The sequence below is a fragment of the Oryzias latipes genome, chromosome 15 (assembly GCF_053564925.1).
Source record: "Oryzias latipes strain Hd-rR chromosome 15, Olatipes_Hd-rR_3.1".
NCBI classification, from domain to species: Eukaryota; Metazoa; Chordata; class Actinopteri; order Beloniformes; family Adrianichthyidae; genus Oryzias; species Oryzias latipes.
Window position 1 is genome coordinate 28,358,941 of NC_136251.1, and position 20,814 is coordinate 28,379,754.

At 39.8% G+C, this 20,814-nt stretch overlaps 1 protein-coding gene across 1 annotated transcript in view; it reads right to left on the bottom strand.

The window, feature by feature from the left end:
- The window catches only part of kcnk12 (potassium channel, subfamily K, member 12), a 35,833-nt gene that overhangs the window by 8,912 nt on the left and 6,107 nt on the right, over positions 1-20,814 (bottom strand). The window lies entirely within an intron of this gene.

A 20,814-nucleotide genomic window follows, 5' to 3' on the forward strand; every position in this document is an offset into this window, starting at 1 on the left:
TTTATATTCCCCTGCTCCCGCTGCAGCCCTCCCATTTCCCTTATTCGGCCCATAGCTGAACCCCATTGGTCCAAACTACCTAACAACAGGCTGAGCGACAGAACTGAGAGCCAATCAGATCTCTGCTTGACGCGTTCAATGAACTCCAGAACTTTTAACACGGCCCAACAGCCATCCAACTCAGTCCGCGACAATTTGTTTAAAACTAAATATACAAATGAATGTGTGCATTTGATTTAATTTCAACATTTTTAAAGTACAATAAGTCTGTAGATTCTTTTTAATAACATTGTTATTCTGTTGCTAATAAATGATGAGTATTTCTCATGGTAGTTGTTCTGCTGATGGTCTAGTCTGGTTGATACGTGGTGAGTTTCTGCTTCATGCAGGCGTTGAGACTTTAAACGTGATCGTAGGTATGAATGTTCTGTAGATGTGAGAAAGACTGCTCACATGCAGACGGGGAGCCAAACACACACTCACACGCCACAGTGAGTGACAGGCAGCGGGTTTTACGTTTTTATAATCCCTGCGCGATTCACCTGCTGCCTGTCCCCACAACCCCTCACCCCCACCCTCTGCTTTCTCCCTCACACATCCCGTCCCCGCATCTGCGCGCTCTTTCTCAGAGACGGGAGCGCGCAGTTTTAGGCACGTCAATTCACAAGTTTCCAGCTGGTACAAACTCTGTGAAATAATAGATAATAGTAACTGATAGCGCTGGTGCAGATTTCTCTCTCTAAGCACTGTTACTACTGCGCGCCTCTGGCATCGCATCGCGCCCGAGAAGGACTGGTCTAATGAAAAAAAAAAACTATAATTAAAGATTTGTCTGCGAGCCACATGTGACCATCAAAAGAGCCATATATGGCTCGCGAGCCATAGGTTCCCGACCCCTGCCCTAAGTGATGGCAAAGGACAATGAGAAATAGGCTGAGCACAAAAAGAGGATGCTGGAAACGCTAATAATTGGAACCTCCCCCTCCGTGAACAGCCGCATAGACAGCCAAATGCAGCTTCACAGGCGGGGACCGCTCCACCACAGCTAAGTGGTGATGCAGGTCCCCATCTAGAGCTGCAGTGGCTGAACAGCAGCCGACCCAGAAGGAGGGGTTCCAGCTGAGGAAGCACCGGAAATAAAAATGAATAAAAATGAGAATAAACAAGTAAAAATATTGATAAAAACAATAAAACATTAAAATAAGGTAAATTAAAATAACGCGTTAAAATCAGATTCAAGTTCATAAAACAAGATAAAATGGATAGATAAATAAATAAAATAAAAAGTACATATAAATAAATAAATAACTGAATAAATACATAAAAGTAGTAAAAAATTAGCTAAAAGCCAGGTTAAAAAGATAGGTCTTGAGCCTTTTCTTAAAAGCATTAATGCTCTCTGCGGCTCTCAGGTCCTCCGGCAGACTGTTCCACAAACGGGGGCCATAGTGCTGAAACGCAGCCTCTCCATAGGTTTTAGTTTTTACAGTTGGAATGGTTAACAGACCAGTGCCAGAGGATCTCAGGGTCCGCGAGGGTTCATACTTTACTAAAAGATCTGATAAATAAGAAGGCGCAAGACCGTTAAGACATTTAAAAACTGTTAAAAGTATCTTAAAATCAATCCTGAAGCATATGGGGAGCCAATGCAGGGATTTCAAAATTGGGGTGATGTGAGCTCGCCTCCTGGTCTTTGTAAGAACTCGTGCAGCAGAGTTCTGGAGAAGCTGAAGGTTCCTAATGTTGGTTTTTGGAAGACCAGAAAGCAGGGCGTTACAATAATCAACTTTACTCATGATAAAAGCATGCATTAGCATCTCCATATTAGCAAGAGAGAGTAGTGGGCGGACTCTAGCCAGATTTTTGAGATGATAAAAACCAGTTTTAACCACCTGTTTTATATGGGGGATAAAAGTTAGCTTAGAGTCAAAAATAACACCCAGGTTTCTGACTGTTTCTGAATGACCTAATGAAAGTTCCTGTGGCTTCAGAAACTGTTTCTCCCTCTTGGCTTCAGGACAGATAACTAAAATTTCCGTTTTGTCCTGGTTGAGCTGCAGAAAATTATTTGCCATCCATAATTTTACATCTAAAATACAGTTAAAAAGTGCTTCTATTGGTCTTGTGTCATCAGGAGACATAGCTATATACAGCTGGGTATCATCAGCATAGCTATGAAAGCTGATGTTGTGGCTTCTGATGACATTCCCCAGAGGAAGCATGTAAATGTTAAAAAGCAAGGGGCCAAGGATGGAACCTTGAGGCACACCACAATTAATTTTATGGACCCCAGAGAAGTGTGTGTCCATGCTTACCATAAAGTTTCTCTCCATGAGATACGATTCCTACCACTTGAGAACAGTCCCTGAAAGGCCAAGACTTTGAAGTCTGTTTACAAGGATCAGGTAATCAACAGTATCAAAAGCTGCGCTTAGATCTAGTAGAACTAGTACTGAGATCTGACCTGAATCCAAGGCACATCTGACATCATTAACGATTTTTAACAAGGCTGTCTCTGTGCTGTGGTTCGTCCTAAAGCCAGACTGGTTTATCTCAAAAATGTTGTTTTGAGAGAGAAACTCATTCAGCTGAATAAAAACAAGTTTTTCTAAAACCTTAATTAAAAATGGCAAGTTGGACACAGGTCTGTAGTTATTAAAAATTGAAGGGTCTGAATTAGTTTTCTTGAGTAACGGTTTCACCACTGCCGTTTTAAAGGCAGCAGGAAAGATACCCGTCTGTAGAGAGGAGTTCATGATATTTAAAATCTCACTCTCAAAAGACCCGTAAAAGGATTTAAAAAGTGATGTAGGGATGGGATCTAAAAAACAAGTTGTTGGATTAACTTGGGAGAAAACTCGACCAAGTGTTGCAGCTTCAACCAGGTCAAAACTGTCCAGTGCTTCCTCAGGTAACATCAAGCCAACATAACCAATAGAGAGGCTTTTCTGTTCTTTTATGATGTTAGATCTGACAGAATCGATCTTGCTCCTGAAGTGGTCTGCAAAGTCCTCACACAATGAGGACTTTGCAGACCATGCTAAAAAAAATGCTAAAAATGCTTTTTATAAGATAATTTTTTAGGCACTGGAAGCCTTTTAAAAGGTTCTTGTTCGGCACTGGGTAGAGTCCAAATGGTACCCGTTCCTATCTGAGACATGGAAGCCATGTGAGCAAGTAAGCCAAACTCCAATCTAAATGACTTCCTTTTAAATGAGGGTTAAATTGTGCTCTGAAACACTTTTCTCCATATTTGGAAGTAATGGAAAAAAAGAGGATTAAGTGGAGTGCCCACAAATGATGTGCTGGAAATCTGCAATAATAAAAAATGAAAGTGAGTTTTGAATTGGAGCATGAATGTATGCCAACTCATTTAAATGGGACAAAGTGACTGTGGTGCATAAAAAAAACGATTTGTGTTTTAAATTGAGCTTCATAATTAGAAAGAAAGAAAGCTGTCAAATTACTGAGCAGGAGCCACATTAATCCAGTTAAACATGTATCTACTGAAGATCTAGGAGCAAATAATTTTCAGCTCAAATCTTAAAAAAATGCTTTTTATAAGCTAATTTTCAATTAATATTATCACATTTGTTTCTTATGTATGTTTTTCAATGATTAACGTTTAATCAGCCAATATCACAGTATGGGATGATTAGAAATATTAATCCTGCAAGGTTTCATGTCTCTACATTTTATAATATAACACAGTTAAGGGGGGGGGGGGGGGGGGGGGTATGTGAAAAATAAAAGTGTCAGGAATGAGCTGAGTAGGTTTTCTTTCTCATCTCAGCTACGTGGTTCGATTGCCTGACCTGTTATCTCACTTTAACTCAGGAGTTGGAGCCGAGGAAGCAGCAGATTGGAGGAAAATTAGAAACGTTTTCCTGCCTCTGCAGTATCCTGCAGGGGAGCTCCTCACTCTCAGGGAGTTTCAGGTGGATCAGCATATTATAGCTGATCTGCTGCTCATTCATATTGATGCAGATCTGGATAAAACAGTTGATTGTGTGTTTGAGGCCTAAGTTGCTTCCTTCACCAAAAGGAAACACTTAACAGTTAAAAATTTTATATTTAAAGTACCTGTGTCATGCCAAATCAACTTTTTGAGCTTTTAAGTGTATTATGCTAAGTTTTTACAAATAAAAAAACACCAAAGCTGTAATTTGATCCATTCACCCATTTCTGATAATTCCCATAAATCCTGCGCTCTGAGCACCAGCCCCTCCCAACACACAAAAACAAGTGAGGAACTGACCCTTCCAGGAAGAGTCTGTGCTGCCAGCTCCGCCCCCAGGATGACACACCCACTTTCTCAGTGGAGCTAGCGATGATCGTCAAAAAACGCTTTCCTCTTGTATACACATTATGCACATCCATCTTTGCAAAAGTTTGTGTGTTTTCGTGAGCGAAACGCAGACACACTGCCGAGGCCGACTCAAGGATAATGTCATGAAATGGGCGGCACCCACGAGGAGCGACAGGCGGTGCCTCAGAGATCGAGTCGTCTTATTTCGCTCCATTTAAATGCATTTACTTGCAGACATATAGATCCGTGTACGTCTTTGTTTTCCTCGTTTGAGCTGGAATCTGGCTCTAAACTGGATGGCTCCAATGATGCTCTTCATTTTTGTTGCACCGCTAATGTTAAATCGGGGGTACGAACGGCTGTAAGTTAGAGGGAGAGCTCTCAGTTATGGGTGATGGGAAGAGGGGTGGGGTTGCTCCTCACCAATGGTCCAATTCACAACTAAGAGGTTCATTTCTAATGAAGTACTGTCGCCCAGCAGAAACTATGTCCTATAAAATGACACAGGCCTTTGGAATTTCAATAAAAACGGCATAATCATAATTTAAAAACGCTAAACACTGGGAATGCTTTTAAAATACATCAAAAAGACGATCGGAGTGGAACTTGAAGGATTGAAACTTTTTCTTGACTTTCTTTGCAGCAAAGAATCTCTCTGGTGATTAAAAAAAAAGAATGACATAAAACTTTACTCACACATTGTCCTACATTTGCAAAGTCGTAATTCGTTTTAAAGATAAATGACTTGTAGGATCAGATATATTCAACAAAAAACTGCATTGACATTTATTAAAAACTGTTTAAAAAATGTAGCACATTCCAAATCAATCATATTTTATTTGTTTTTTTTTCTCTTAATTTTCCAACCTTTCCACTCTCATATCTCAATCCACATGGCTATTATGAGGACATTTCACTCAAACACATTGTCATCTCTCTTGTGTGAAGAATAACAGATGGTAAATTTGTCAATAAATAAAATCGTGCCGAAGGATCAACAAGTTCACTTACAGGCCAAGGTTAATAGATTTTTTCCATCATCCATTCCAGCCTCCTCAGAGCACTAAGGAGGAGCGTTTCCTCTTTTGTTCAGCAACCATCCTTGTCAGGTAATAAATGGCATCAATATCTTGACAATACTTCCTTTATGATGGCCAAAATGGCTTTTTTGACCTCGTGTGTCACAGCAGAAAACACTCTCCAGCCGCTCTTCTGTTGACATGTCGGCTCATTTAGATCAACACCGATTGATACAGATTGTTTTATAGACAAAGGGAGACATAAACCTTACATGTCCACACATGCACACAAACCCCTTGTGGGCTTACAAAGACACACTTACACATCTTCTCATGTGGATATTCTTAAATCCCGTCGAGGGATACTGAGTGCCTCTGAAAACAAAAAAACTTCCAAATATAAACTGACGTTTGATTGAAGACGTGATTTTTTTTGCGTGAATGAGAAATTGAGAAACCCAACGAAATAGAGGAGTTCAAAGGCTCAACAGAGGGTGTGTTACCATGCAGACAGACATCACTCAACACATCAACTTGTCTGCTTTTATGACAGTAACAGAGTTCACTGTTACGTTGATACCAAGGCAACAGCGGGCACCAGAAAGGTGCAGGGTAATGATTAACCAAATTAAGCCCTTCAATGAAACCCTGTCCTAGTGTTTCAAAGTTAATTAATTAGCAGTTCAAGACTCCTTAACCCGACTGAATCATTGGTAAAACAGATTACATTTTTCCAGCGCTCACTGAGAGGGCCTTCCGCACCGTCTCTCATTACCCAGTAAATTACCTAAGAGAGGCATAGGCTCCGAGCATCGATTCAGTGTAGCATTTCAGAGCCATTACTCCACACAACTGTGTCAAGAGGCATTAGAGGATACTGAACAATAATAGAAAGCAAAGCCCCAGCAAGCAAACATAGTGTTTTTTGTCATTGTTGTTGACAAAAAAAAAGTAATTTTTTACATTAAAAGTGCTGAATCCTGAAGTCAGACTGATCTCACCGCTGAACTCTGTGAAATTGTCAAGATGACTCATTCTGTTCAGCAGGACTTGATAAGGCAGGAAATCATATGTGTGCAAATCCAATTCAATCAGAGGCCTGGGAGGATATTTATTCATTAGCATTAAATAAAGTTTGCTCAACTCCGTTTGGAAAATGATGGTATGCTCTGGTGGCAACACAATGAACAATGAATAAAGTTATGGGGATGGCTTCATTTGTATGCATCAATTACCATCTGACAGATTTAAGAGAGGGTAAGGAACAGGCTGTAATGGTTTATCAGGCTGTGGGGAAATTCAGGGACGGGGTTAATTCGTTATAGATTGTTACTAGAAAGGAGTTTATCTGTTGGCAACTATTAATCAAAAGCGTTTATGGACTTGAGCAGATATTAGATAAAACAATTAAATAGAAGACTTATTTATTGATGTCGATGGAAAAGTCTGCATCTTGATTTATGGCAAGGCAGCACTGAGGTCAAATGTAAACATGATCATTTCTAATGCTGAATAATTTCCTATCATTTTGCATGACTTGTCAACAAATAGAGGATAGCTAGGGACACAGTGCACTGTTAAGTCATTTATCTTCTAACGAAATGGACAAAAAATGCAATTAAATGAGCTTTTCATGGAGTTGTGTAAATTACAAATATTCTGTCCACCTTTAACCTTTCACTACAACCCAGGTATTGTCTTCTCAAAAATATGATGACTCTGCCACTGTTGGGTGCATCAGGGACGACAAAAGACCGTAGCGGGAAGTGGAGGACCAGTTTATGACAGGGTGTGGGAGCAATCAATGTAAAGAAAAGGCTTTTTCTGGTTCAGTGAGTTGAACGGTTTTTCCCTCCAGTGAACAAAGAACAGGTGGTTGACAGATGCATGAGACACAGTTGAATCGCCTAAAAGAGGAATACAGTGAATGGAAATATGACTTGAAGGACTCAGGAGGAGGGCCTGAAGGAAACCAAACAAACACGAGTATAGGTGACTGCAGTTGGGTTTGACAAAACCAGCAGAGGAGGGATGAAGATGTTTTTCAGAGGCTCCCAACTCCCAACTGGAACGAAGAAATAAGAGTAAATTATGTCTTCAAAAAAGGCAGACATATAGGTGGATTCTGGGAGTTTCCACAGATAGAAAAAAGAAGAGGAGTGACCCACTAACCTAATTTATGCAGATGAACTTGAGAGGAGTGCCCTCCTTGAAACCAAAAGTTTTTTAAAAAGCAGAAAGGGAATGTTCACAAACCCCCCTTAAAGCAGACATGTTGAAGATGAGCCTCTCAGGTACACACGTAACCCTTTTGCTATCCTAGGCACTTTACTATTGGGAGTTGGGTCATTTAGACCCACTAGACAGTGCGCTGGACCTTTTTTCTTCAATGATTTGTGATCTTCACTGGTGTCTATGGATAACATGAAATCTTTCCACCTTTATCCACCTTTGTCATGGTAGGGAGAACACGTCAATGTAAGGGTGGGGTCATCTAAGATAGCACAAGGGTTAACCCTTGTGTTATCTTAGATAAGCAGAAGAGGAGTGACACGGAAAATTTACTCAAAACACAGGAGCAAAAAAGGAGCTTCCCAGAGACCTACACAGAGGAAGGAAATAGTTGCAATGGATTATCAGGCTTTGAGGTATTTCAATGAGTTTTATGGTAACTTCCAAATAAAGAAAGCAGAGGAGTGTCCCAATCACCTCCCCAAAACCAGAAGAACAGAAGAGAAGTGTCCAAACAACTCCTTGGAGCAGAAGATTAGAAGAAGGGTGTCCTGGTGACCTCTTTAAAGCAAAACAGCAAAAGAGGACTAGCCCTTTATTCAGAAAAAGAGGAGTGACCCAGTGACGTGATTTGGTGACATACTTAAAACAGAAAAACAAAAGAGGAGCATCCCTAGGAATCCCATAAAACACAGAAGCAAGAAAGGAACTTCCTGGAGACCTACAGAGGGGAAGAGACAGGCTGTAATTGGTTGTTAGGCTGTCAGGTAATCCAAGGATTCAGGATTGAAAGAAGAGGAGCATCTGAATCACCTCTTAAAACTAGAAGAACAGTGTCCACATTAACAGGCTGTAATTGGTTATCAGGCTGTGGGGAAATTCAAGGAGAATTGTGCTAACTTCCACAAATACAAAGTAGAAGAGCGACGTACCAAGAAGACCAGATCTGCCCAAATTAACTCCTTACAGCAGACGTCCTTAAAAACCAAAAAGCAGAGGAGGAACATCAAAGAAACCTCCTGGAATTCGTTAAAGAGGAGGGATTCAGTGTCCTTCTCAAAACAGAAAGGCAGAAAAGGAGCATCCTTCAAATTCCTAATACACAAGAGAAAGACTGGAGCTAGTAGAAAAATTCTTCAATTGGTTATTTCGAGGACCATTCTGGTCGCTTCCTCAAATGGAAAGAAGAGGTGTGTCTCAATCACCTCCTCAGAGCACAAGAACAGAAGAAAAGTGTCAAAAACAATTCCTCACAGCGGAAGATTAGAAGAGGAGTGACCTCCTTAGAGCACAAACAAAAAAGCAGAATATCCCAGAAACCTCCTTAAATCAGAAAAGTTGAGGAGGAGCGACTCAGTGACCTACTGAAAACAGAAAAGAGACAGGTGGTTGATGGGAAACCTAAACCTGATTACGACACAGGGGAGGAGCAAAAACAGAAACAATAGAAACAAACATCTCACAATGGACATGTATCCATCAGTATCTGAGACATAATGACAAAAACAGCATGTTTTCAAAAAAAGAACAGAACAAGTTGCACTTCTTCAGGAGACCTTGACGTCTTTTGATGTTTGCGAGATGCAAGGTGTTCTAAACAATTCTCAGCTTATCTCTGGCACTCAGAGTAAAGCCAATTATTTTCTCCTCAAAAAGCAAAGGTTTACAACTGTTGTAATTAAAATTTTACTGGATCCAGTGAATCAATGTAAATGTGCATTTTTAAAGATAAACATCATGTAACTCTGCAGCAACTCCCACCCACAAACCTTCAAACCACAAAGTCTAAACGAGCCGCACACCGTGCTGGTATCCCCTGAAGGTGCAGACACACCTCACAGTTGTGGCACGCAGCATATGTAAAGTGGTTTTGCTCCATCTGCAAGTCCCTCTGGGAACATTAAAGCATAGCAGCTTAGAGAGCAGTCCATTCAGCAGGTTTATGAGTTTACTCAAAGGTATTATGCAGGGCCTAACCCGTGTTTCATTTAGAAAATTTCAGTTTTACACTCCCATAGTCACTTTCTTTCCTTTTTTTCTTGCCACATCATTTCAGCTCAGTCCTAATTCAAATTGATGTCCACAATGAATCTCATTCAGGTTGGCCTGCACTGTGATCAGTGATCCAGCTGAGTCTGGATGACGTGTCTGAGCCTCAGGAAGTGTTTCAAAAATGGTTTTCCAATAAAAGAAATAAAATTGTTCTGTTGGGTGGTGTATGAAGAGGTTTGAGATGATAGCTTGGTAAAAAGGTAAAAATGAGACCCAAGGACAGCCAGGACTCAGAGGAAGACACCAGGCATCTTTATGTAAAACTATCAGCAGTAAATGGTTTTTTGGAGTGCATGGATCCTTTGAACAATGGATGGTTTCTTCCAAAACCCAAACTAAATGTCCCATTTTGCTCTTTAAGCAGATGTGTCGGTTGTTGGTGCAAAGTTCGCAATGAATGGTTAATGAATGGTCTATATTCAAACTTGCATTTAACTATTAGGCGCATTAAGCGAGACAAAAAAGTCAGAAAAAGTCAGTCAGTCAGTCAGACTTTATTAACTGCGTTCACACTAACTCTAGGACTTCCTTGTAACGCGCTAAACTTTAGCCACATTCATTTTTCATTTTATTCATTTATTTATTTGACAATTGCTGATTGTCAAATATGTTTACATATTTGTTGTATATTCTTGTTTGTTATACATTAGAAGCATATTACAGTTCTGTACCTGTAACTCTCAATCTTGTTTGCAACATGAAAAATCAGACTGAGGCCGCTAAAACAGATGTAACTTTGATCCTGCTAACTCCCAACTGCGTTAGTAACATGCAAAAAAAATCTGAAAACTGCCACACAATAGTCACGTTAGTGTACTCACAAAACACCCAACAATATAGACCTATGTTAATCCATAAGATGGACATTCTTTATTATTAATCAATTCATAAGGCGTACTAATGTTTTTTGAAGAAAAAAAAGGCTTTTAAGTACTCCTAATGCTACACACACACTGAGCACATGATTCTCGCTCAACAATGTGCTAAACACGCATTCTGGAATCCGCTTTTAGCATATGGTGTTCACACAGGACTGTTGCTACCCAATGCTAGCGCAAGTAGTTGGAGGAGGCTTGATGGGAAATGTCAAAGTGGTGTAAAAATCTTGCGAATCTTGCTTCAGGCTGTTACTTTCAAAGCTCCATTCCAAAAGACCTAGTGTCATATAACTCTGTCTGGGTACAAACCGCAATTATTAAATGGATGCCATCCATAAATCACTACCAAATCCGAGTCCCTGATTGGTAAAAGTTCAACGGGTTTAACTTTTTGATATGTAGAGTCCAAAGATGAACTTAAGAACCTGCGTAGTGAGGCGTGAACGCAACAATTTTAAACACAGAAGCCTGAAACATGCATGTATGCAGGTTTACATAGACTTTTCACTGGAAATGGCCTCTTGAACCCCCTTTACAAAGGCAGTATGAACAAAGCATTATAGTGAACGAAATACAGAACTTAATCCCCACACAGCTGGAAAGAAACAGATGGAAAAAACAAATCAAACTCAAAATTTAGGTAGAACGCATGGAAATTAAGCTATTTCCTATGGAGTACTGGGACAGGATCTCCACAGGCCAGTCTCGCCTTCTGTGAATGGTTTGATACAAGGGTGTTCAAACATCTTTGAGGGTTGGCTTTCTGTCTACTTCTAGCAAATGAAGACTTAAGCTGGATGCTTCCTAATTCAGCGGGTAACTTGTGAAAAAAAACCCAGAAGACACAACAAATCCACTTAAACAATGTTTTCTTTTGGTGAGTCCCATAATGTATAGACTTGGTTCAAACTTCTGTTTGGACCTCTTTGAGTATCTGCTTGATGTGGATTAAATGACTATTCTAAATATATTGTAAATATAAGACTGTTAGCGTATTCAAAAGCAAACAACACATGCGTGGATCAGTGGGGTTTCCTTTCAACACAGCAGAACATTAGTGGCAGTCTGCTCACCACTGCTTACAACACGATTTTGTTATACTTTATCACACTGTGCACTTGGTGTTTGTGGCAGGTATTGTGGTTTTTAAAGAGCTCACCTTGGAGCTTGGGTTGTGTTTGATCAAAGCCCACTTGACATCTTTAACAAAGCGAAGTATCCTTAAAGAGGCACATCAATTCACCCTCCTGGAGGGTGGACTCACAAGGCTGCTGCTATAAATACTTTACCTCAAGTCTAAACAATCTGCATCAGGATCAGAATTTGGGAGAAATTTACGAGATAAAAAAATCAGAAAATGGATTTATTTTCAAATACAGCACATACTATTGCATTAATATATTATTCTTTTAAGTGGTTCTGCATGTCATTGGTGAGTCATGTCATCCAGGACTGCATCCTTCCGCACAGACAACCTGAAAATTCATTCACCTCGGTACTGTTTATCCAACCAAAAATCAAATTTTAGCACCCCGTTGCTTCACGTCTTCAATTAGAGAGCCTAAAAACAAGCTCCAAGTCCAACCAACTGTGTCCCACCAGTGAGATCACTATTAAATTGGCCTGACAAGAGCAAGCAGCAGAGAATGCCACGCGTGCTCGTGCCTCTGAAGACTGGCTTATGTGACGGACAGGAAATCATTAGTCATGAGCGTGACGCGGCGGGGATCCGCAGAGAGGACAGAGGGCCAAGGAAGCGCCAAGACGGCCAGACCTGCGTTATCGCTGCCACACCATCTGCCGAAAACCTGCCAGGTTCACTGACTATTACCATGAATATTCTCTGTTATCTTTACACGTAGAGGTGGTAGATTAAAGTGGGGGAACTTTAGATAAACGGCAGCAGTAATCATATGCTTGTCTAAATTGGGAAAAGGCACAAATAGAAAAAGTAAATGAAAGGCTAAATTTCTCATTATCTATGACACAAATAAAGGTTTTAGTTCTGCTTGTCAATGCATCGATAATGGGCTTTCAGTAAAAAGGAATATTTGAGGAACCATGCAGGTGAAAGTGATTAACACAAGTCAATGCAGACAGATTTTGCAAAACCAGTTGTGTCTGCTCAACATGTGCATGCCATAAAAAGTGAAAGATTACACCCTATAATACTTTCTGCATGGTTTTATAACTGCTGAGTCTATTCTTCTGAAAGTGCACCTCGTGGTTAATTCACCAGCAAATAGAGCCTGGAGGAATGATGATGACTGCTCACATTGATTTTTTTTGTCAGAAAAAAAATAAAGCTGCACTGCTTTTTTGTTTCTGCGCCAACATTTTTTCTTTTGTCTTCATCTTCCGATCTATTTTTCTTCTTTTGTGGGGATTATATGAAGGCTAAAAGGAAGATCACAGATGGTGAACTTGTATCTTGGAGAAATATAAAAGTTCGCTTGGTGCTCATTTGCAAACAGTGACAGCAATTCTGTCCTAAAGGGTCACAGATGAGTCATTCTGTTATCAGATTAATAGTTTCTGCCTGATCTAAAAGCTGTCCTTCCTATTATCTTATACTGTACGCTGCGCTGTCATGTTTGAAGAGAAGCTTAGCAACATAAAGTCGTCACGTTTTATTCGGCTTGGTAAATACACCTGTCCAGGTGCATTTCTGAAAAGCTAATGTCAGCAGGATAAGCCTCCACGTTGCACTCACAGAAAACAGAGAAATGATGCTTCTGGAGGACCTCTGTGCCTTTTCCGGCTGTATGAAATGAAAACAAATGGAGGCCAGTGGGAAATCAGCACTTGATGTTCAGCAGTCATGTGAAAAGCAGAAGCACATTTCCATGAAGTTTTAAGAGTGTGCAGAAAAGTCTGTCACACTGAGAAGTTGCAGACAGACGCTTTAATGATCTAAGATCAAATACAGAGGAACTATGAGGCTGGAGGAATGCTCTGATGCTCATAATTAGATCATGTGCCACTTTCTGGAATGGGTCACATTCTGTGCCAGAGTGGAGGCAGCAGGGCTGTTGGTGAATGTCAGCGTTAAGATGAATCATTTTGAGGAGTGGGCATTCGTGTTTTTCTTTTTCTTTTTAAATGAACACATAATTGTGAGCCAAATAATGAAGTCCAAGTCTTGCAGCATGCAGAACAAAGGTTGTCTTTATTTAGCGCAAAGGCCTTCAACCCTTTAAAGCTCAAAGTGCCATTTGGTCCAGTTTGTTACTGAGCATAACCCAGCGAGAGCCTCAAAGTCACTCTTATCCCTATAGAAAAATACACTTTATTTATGGATTTGTGGCCATTAAACCACTCGTAGGTTAAATGGTTAATCCAAATTGTCCCTAGGTGTGAATGTGAGAGTGCGTGAGTGTGTGATTGTGGACACTCTACCCTGCGACAGACTGGCGACCTGTCCAGGGTGCTCCCTGCCTTCACCCACAAGTAGCTGGGATAAGCTCCAGCAGCCCCGTGACCCCGAAAGGGGATAAACGGAAGAAGCTGAATGAATGAATGAATGACTAAATAAACCACTCGTTTAGAAAATGCAGCTTTTAAATATTTACAATGATTGAAATAATACAGTGTTATTTATTCTATACAGCAATTTAAGTTCTTTTGCTTTTGACAGCAGCTCATACAACTTCCTTTCAAAATAAAATACACTCTGTGTACGTCAAGTTAAACATGAAATCTTCTATCATTGTAATCTTGGTAAGCTGTCATCCTTTCACTCCTTTTTACTATTGAATATAAACACAACAACTTTGATGTGTAGAATCCATTTTTAAAAAATCTATGCGCGTAAATGCAATCATGTAAATTAAGAGCTTTTTCGGAACTAAAAGATAGTTTAAAGACCCATTCTGATGAAAATGTTTTTTTAACATGTTCTTTTGGCATTTTTCTGATGTTGGAGGACATTTACCAGGAAATTAAAGCTCAAAATGGCAGTTTTGCGTGTTCCTTCATTTAGATCAATGTAAATCAAGAGCGGACGAAAATTTTTTGTTTAAAATAAAACTTGCAGTTGTTACGTAAATTTTACAAATGGGATGCCTGAAGCTTCCTGCTCCACTCCGTCCCAATGCATCTGCTTGTAAACGACTAGATCCACGTACGACTTTGTTTTCCTCGTCTAAGCTGTGATCTGGCATAGAACTGTACGGCTGGAGTAGCGGTAGACTTAGGTTGAGGTTGTGATGGGCTGTAAGCTAGCAGGAGAGAGTGGAAACAGAGAACTCTCAGCAAGGGGTAGGGAGACCAGGGTTGCTCCATGCCAACAGTCTCGGTCACAATTCAGAAGTGAATTTCTAAGGAACTCCTGCCGTTCTGCAGAAACTTTTATTCTAGAAAAGGACAGTTACTTTTACTTTGGCTAAAAAAGGCATAATGATAATTAAGAGACCACTGGGAACACTTTGAAAAAATGATCGGAGTGGGACTTTAAATTCTGATAATAAACCATTTTGGAAATAGATTATTCCATTTTACCATCATTTTGTTTATTTACCTGACATTTTTAAATATCTAAACATAAATAGCAAATATAAGTAAAAGAGAATCGATTTTTTGCCTTAAACCCAAAGAGACACAACTAAGGGATAAAAGAGCCACAGTATGCAGACCCCTGATTAAACCACTTATTTAACATACTGTTTAAAGACTCACTATTTAGACATTAAGATGTTCCCTTTAAAACCTCAGGGAACATGGTTTGCGTGTTTCCTTAAGGAAAGTGAATCTCTTACCTTTATTTTGAGGCTTCAGAACATTGTTTATCTTTTTTTTTTAAATCTTCAACTACATGGTTGACCTCAAAAAGGTTTTCTTTTACTTTTTTGTTGCTGTTGTTTCATTTATTAGAGGGTAATAACTCTAAATGTAACATTTTATGTCCTTTCTGGTTCTTTTATGGTGTAAAATCACAATATGTGACAATTAGTATTAGTTTAAGGGGTTCAAATTTGACCTGGCCACCAAAATTGGACTTATTAGCATCTCTGGTTGTTTACTCTCAATGCAAGTCAAATACTTTAACATTAAATGTCGTCATCTGCTGTCAAGATTGTATTTATGCAGCATTGTTGCTGTTTTTCTTTATCAGTTGTTACACGCAAAGCTCTTTAAAAAAAAACAGATGGCAAATCATACTTCTGACTAACTTTTTATGGGCCTTGTAATCGTGACATTACAAATGCATGTCTGCTGAAGCAGTAAATTCATTTGCGACGCCGCTCTCCTTCCAACATTTTGCCAGCGCAGCTTCATGATTTACTGACTTAGAGCCATTTGCACAAAAGTTCCCCTCAAAAACGTCAATGTTTAAACTTTCACAGCTTCAAGATGGCAAACCTTTTTAATCTGTGTTGTCAGGAAACTTCACGATGATTCAAATGTTCAGAACAAAATCGGGTCAGAGTTAGTTCTCTTGCCAGCTTGTTGATGCGAAATAAAAAAAACAAAAAAAAACAAAAACAAGAATCAATGAAACTTTGATCAAACCAAGGCGGAGGAAGCCCTGCAAATTTGCTGCGTCCTTTGAAATGAACTTGATATCACTTGGTCGGGATGGTTCGGGAGTGTGAGTTTGTGTGTGTGAGCATCCTATTGCGAATCAGGCAGATTTATGGCCCGCTGAGACAGAGCGTAGAGGTGTGTAAGGCGTCCTGTAGAGCAGCATGATGGGAATTTATGGAGGTCTTCACTCGCCTCACACACACACACACACGCACCCACACACCCACACACACACACACACACACACACACACACACAAACTGATGTTCACGTCTACATTAAACCTAGAAGCACCCAGGAGGAAAAGAAAGAATAGCAGGCAAAAAAGGGATAAAATTAAAGAATATATGGTTGTTCCTCACCTACTGCTATGTAATGTGATTTATTAGCCATTAAATGAAATTGTGAGCTTGCAAAATCCTCTTTTGTTTGAGTATTTTTATTCTTACCTCTTTATAAAACTTTTTGTTCTTTTTAAACTAAACTATGAAATAAAGTTTTATTCTTTTTTCACACACATTTAGATGAATAAATTTGACCTTAAAATCATTAATATGCTCATTTTACATTCTTTTGACTTCCTTTGTCTTTACATAAAAATACTAAATATATAAGTAAACGTATTACTTTTTTCCTACAATTATACCATAAGACTGGGTTAGAATTAAAACAAAGTTTTAATATGAATATTATCTTTGTGCTAAACTGTAGACAGTTTGATTTATGCACACTATAACTGAGCTGCACTGTGAGACTCATTCGGTAAAAGTTTCAGAAAAAATTGAAATAAGGTTTGAACAGAAAACCACAGATAGTTGTGTCATTGTGCGACTTGTGAAATGCTGTGAAAATCCTGTGTTACAGTTGAACGAACGTCTGAAATAATGATTTTCTGGTCCCATTATTGAATGTTCTGTCATCAGTGTCTTGATATAACTCTCAGTCAGAAAGTTTTCACCAGAATGTAACATCATCTCTTGCTAGTGAAAGTCTTACTCACATGCATCCATATGGGAGGCTGACCCATACGGGTGCTGCAGGTTTTTGGGTTCTCAGGGCCCGTGGAGAGTCATAAAAAAGGAGCACAAGTGTGTCTTGTAGTTCCCTAGAGGCTTGTACGGCCAGATCAAAGGATGTCATGAAAATGGAACGTACCATTGTTGAGCATGTGGATCTTGAAGTATTTGTAAGGATAATGGGATATTGAGTGTTGCACACACTTACAACACACGGGTGACACTCTGGTCATTAGTAAGGTGCGTGTGCTGGCAAATGCCGCACAGGGTGTGCACATGTAATACATAAGTGCCAACAAAATGCCAATACAATCTACGCTCTGTCTAATTTCTGTATTTCTAACAGTCAGGCTGCATGCACAGAGCGTGCACTTATCACGTGAACAGCACTGACAGGCTCAGCCCAAAATTTAAAGTAGCAAAAAATAAATAAATCTGAACAATATGAGTCTTGTATTACTGCAAACTCCATACAGGCTTGTGAATTTTTCACCTCCAGTAACCGGCATAGTGTTTTAAGATCCACTCCGATCATTTTTGAGCTTTTTAGAAGCGTTCCTATAGTGGTCTTTTGAGTGAGTGTTCATTTATAGAGAACATTTCACAACCATACAAGGAGATCCAAAGTGCTGTACTCAATGTCAAATCGATAAAGAATACAAACATAAAAAAAGGATAAAAACTGTGAACAAGAATTAAGAACTTAAGAAAAGGTCGGCCAGGCAGGTACAAGGCACAGTAGCAGAAGAACAGTTTAGCTTTAAAACTCTCCAAGAGCTCTTTAAAAGCCGGTGGCAGTTTATTCCAGATTTGAATTATGATTATGCTGGTTTTAGTCAAAATGCAACCTGTGTTGTTTTCTAGGACATACTTTCTGCAGAGAGGCGACAGTTTATCAGACATTCATGGATCTGGTTGTCCACAAGGGGAAGCATCAGAATGGAGAGAAGCAGGGAGCGTCTACATCACAACAAGTCACTGGGGTGGGTCTTAAAGAGTCAAAAAGGTTCAGTCCAGCTCGGTCGGATGATGCATCAAAATAATTTTGGTCCTTTTAGTAGTTTTGATTGTTTCTGTCTTTTTTTGTTCAACAATTCTCATCACAGATTTATTTTCTACTGTAAAAACTCACATATATGATCTCCTGCTTTGATAAAATCCAACTTTTTGTTGAAATGTCATCTTACGAAGATCCTCGGATAATGAGACATTTCTCTATCCTGCTTTTCGTCTCTGCTTGAGCCTCTAAAATAATTTTCTTTTATCTTGTCACGACAAGTGAGTTTTTAATTTATCCATATGAAAATCTGATTTGAGCAGCTTTAAGGCAGAGATTATGCATACAGGACTCAAATTAGTTCTCCCATAATTGCAACTTTTCCCTTTAGACTGTCTGTGGTGCAGAAGAAGGGGTTTATGTAGAGAGCATCAGGACATCTTTAAAGACCCCTGGTGCCTTTCATGTGATGAAGGCCCTGTGTTTTCCATTTTTAACACTGACATTTCCTCTGAGTGTGATTTCAGAGAGTCACGCATGCAGGAGATCGAAGAGGAAGGGGGATGAAAGGAGGCTGGAGCGTAAGCAGGAGAAACAAATTTAACTGACCCGGTCATATTAGGCCTGCAGATTCCACTGCTGTTAACGTCTTTATCCTTCAGAAACACAATATAAGATGCCAAATTGATCTCAATTTTAATAATAAATGTGTTTACTGTGGCAGTTCCGGGGCAAATGGATCGAGGTAGTAACCAACAGAGTCTGGGGGCATCTAGCAACGGTGTCGAAGTGAGAAACCGATAGCAGCAACAAACGTGAAACACTGCTGTCCAGGGATGGATGTGCTTTCGCAGACAAACCCACCCACTTCCTGTTAGCACAGTCACTGACAGTCACAGCAACACAGATGGTTTTGTTGCAGCAGAGTGCTTAATCTAAATAACAACTCTACATTAACCCAAGAAGCACGGCCCACTTTCAGGGATTCACGGCGGTCTCGCTTTCACACATCTTAAATGCCAAAGCATGCTGCTGTGGTGGCAGGAAAATGTGGCTGAAAATGTCCTTAGTAGAACCATGAGACTGTAAATGACTAAAAAAGCACCTTTAAAGGAATCAGATATATTTTTTAAATAAAAACACAGAAGGACACAACAAATTCTTTACTGAAGTTGGGATTTTAAGTCAAATAAATCTCTTACTTTCAAAAATCTGGAGTCACTTTAAATTGGAATAATCTATTACTGCTTCACAGACAATCCATGATCTAATCTTAAATTGCTGTTCTTGTGCAAGGAGAAGCAATACGACCTTGGGTTGTAAAGCAGTGGACTCAGACGGGGCTTGTAATTAAAAGGTCGCAGGTCTGAGTCTGGGTACGTTCACAGTCCGGTTGATTCAGGAAGGGCATTCGGACCAAAAATGACCTGTTAAATCATCACAAAAGCTACTTCACTGTGCTTGGAAATCCTGGAAATGGTAGATAGCCAAACGCTGGTAATAGAAAACACGTAAAAAGTAAGAAATGCAACAAATATAATGTACAGAATTGAAGTTGGTTCATGACATCAGTGTCTGTAAGGAAGCACATTAGATGGCTGAGTCTCCACAGAAGAATCATAGTGGAAACTCCAAACCCAAACATTCTGATTTCGCAAACACCAATAGCAGATTTTAACAGCACTATCAGAAAATGCTTAGTTTAGTTGCTGAAGTTGGTGCAATGTGAAATCTAAGAGCTTCATAGAGGCTTCGAAACATCAGTCCCGTGCGGCGTATTGAAAAATCTATAAAGCTATCTATGATGTGGAAGTGGAGGTTTGTGATTGCCTCTTTTTCACCAAGACCTGAGTTTTTCTTGGATCTATGACATTCCCTGAAGTTAAAAATATATACAAAAAACTCCATACAAATATGAATAAAAGGAAAAGTAAATAAAGGAATGCTGGAATTCCTGGAATGACAAAATAGGAGTATATACACTTTCAACTTTAGCTGCATCTGAATTAAAAAGCAAATCACTGCGAGGCTTCAATTCCCACATCTTGAGAATGTGAGTCTTTCTGACGGTGAAACACTGTCACAGTGAGCTTGTCTGGGAATAAAGGAAGCTTTCCCTGGCTTAGTCCCACTGCTGAAAAATAACAACTCCCCTGCTGCACAGTCGCCTGGATCAATGAATAGGGACAGCCTTCTTTAATGCAACCCTCTGCAACAGAACACACTGCAACTTTACAGCCCGTTTCTCTGAGTTCCCGCCTGTTTGGACCCAAGCTCTGGATAAAAAGCGGTTTGAACCGTCACCTCTCAATCTACTGGTCTGTAACAGGCGAGACAATTATTCGGTCATGTTATTGCAGTATAAACCAGCTGTTTAGGTCTAGATCTGTTGGGATTTCATCTCCTCTGACATCGCTCTTCATTTGGAAAGCTTTGGACTGCACTGAGGTCACGTCGGAGCTTATTTACGGAAGAAACTGCAGGATCTGTTGGAGCTGTTTGTTAACTGTCCTTTTCGCCTTGTCTGCCTTTGTGGCTCCAGTGTGAGTGGGAGGCTGTACAAGTGGGATGGAGTGAGAAGATGCTGAAGCTGCCAGGGGCAAGTTAGGGCAAGACATGGTCTGTCTAAGAATAAACAACCCAAACCACATGAATTGCCCTAACTGGCCTTATCAACTCTGTCTCAACAAGTTAAAAGCCATCACTTGATTGTCAGGCAAGTGTTCTTCCAGCAGCACTCCAAAACTGACAAAGATGTTTTCAGAATGTCACTGCACAGAATCAC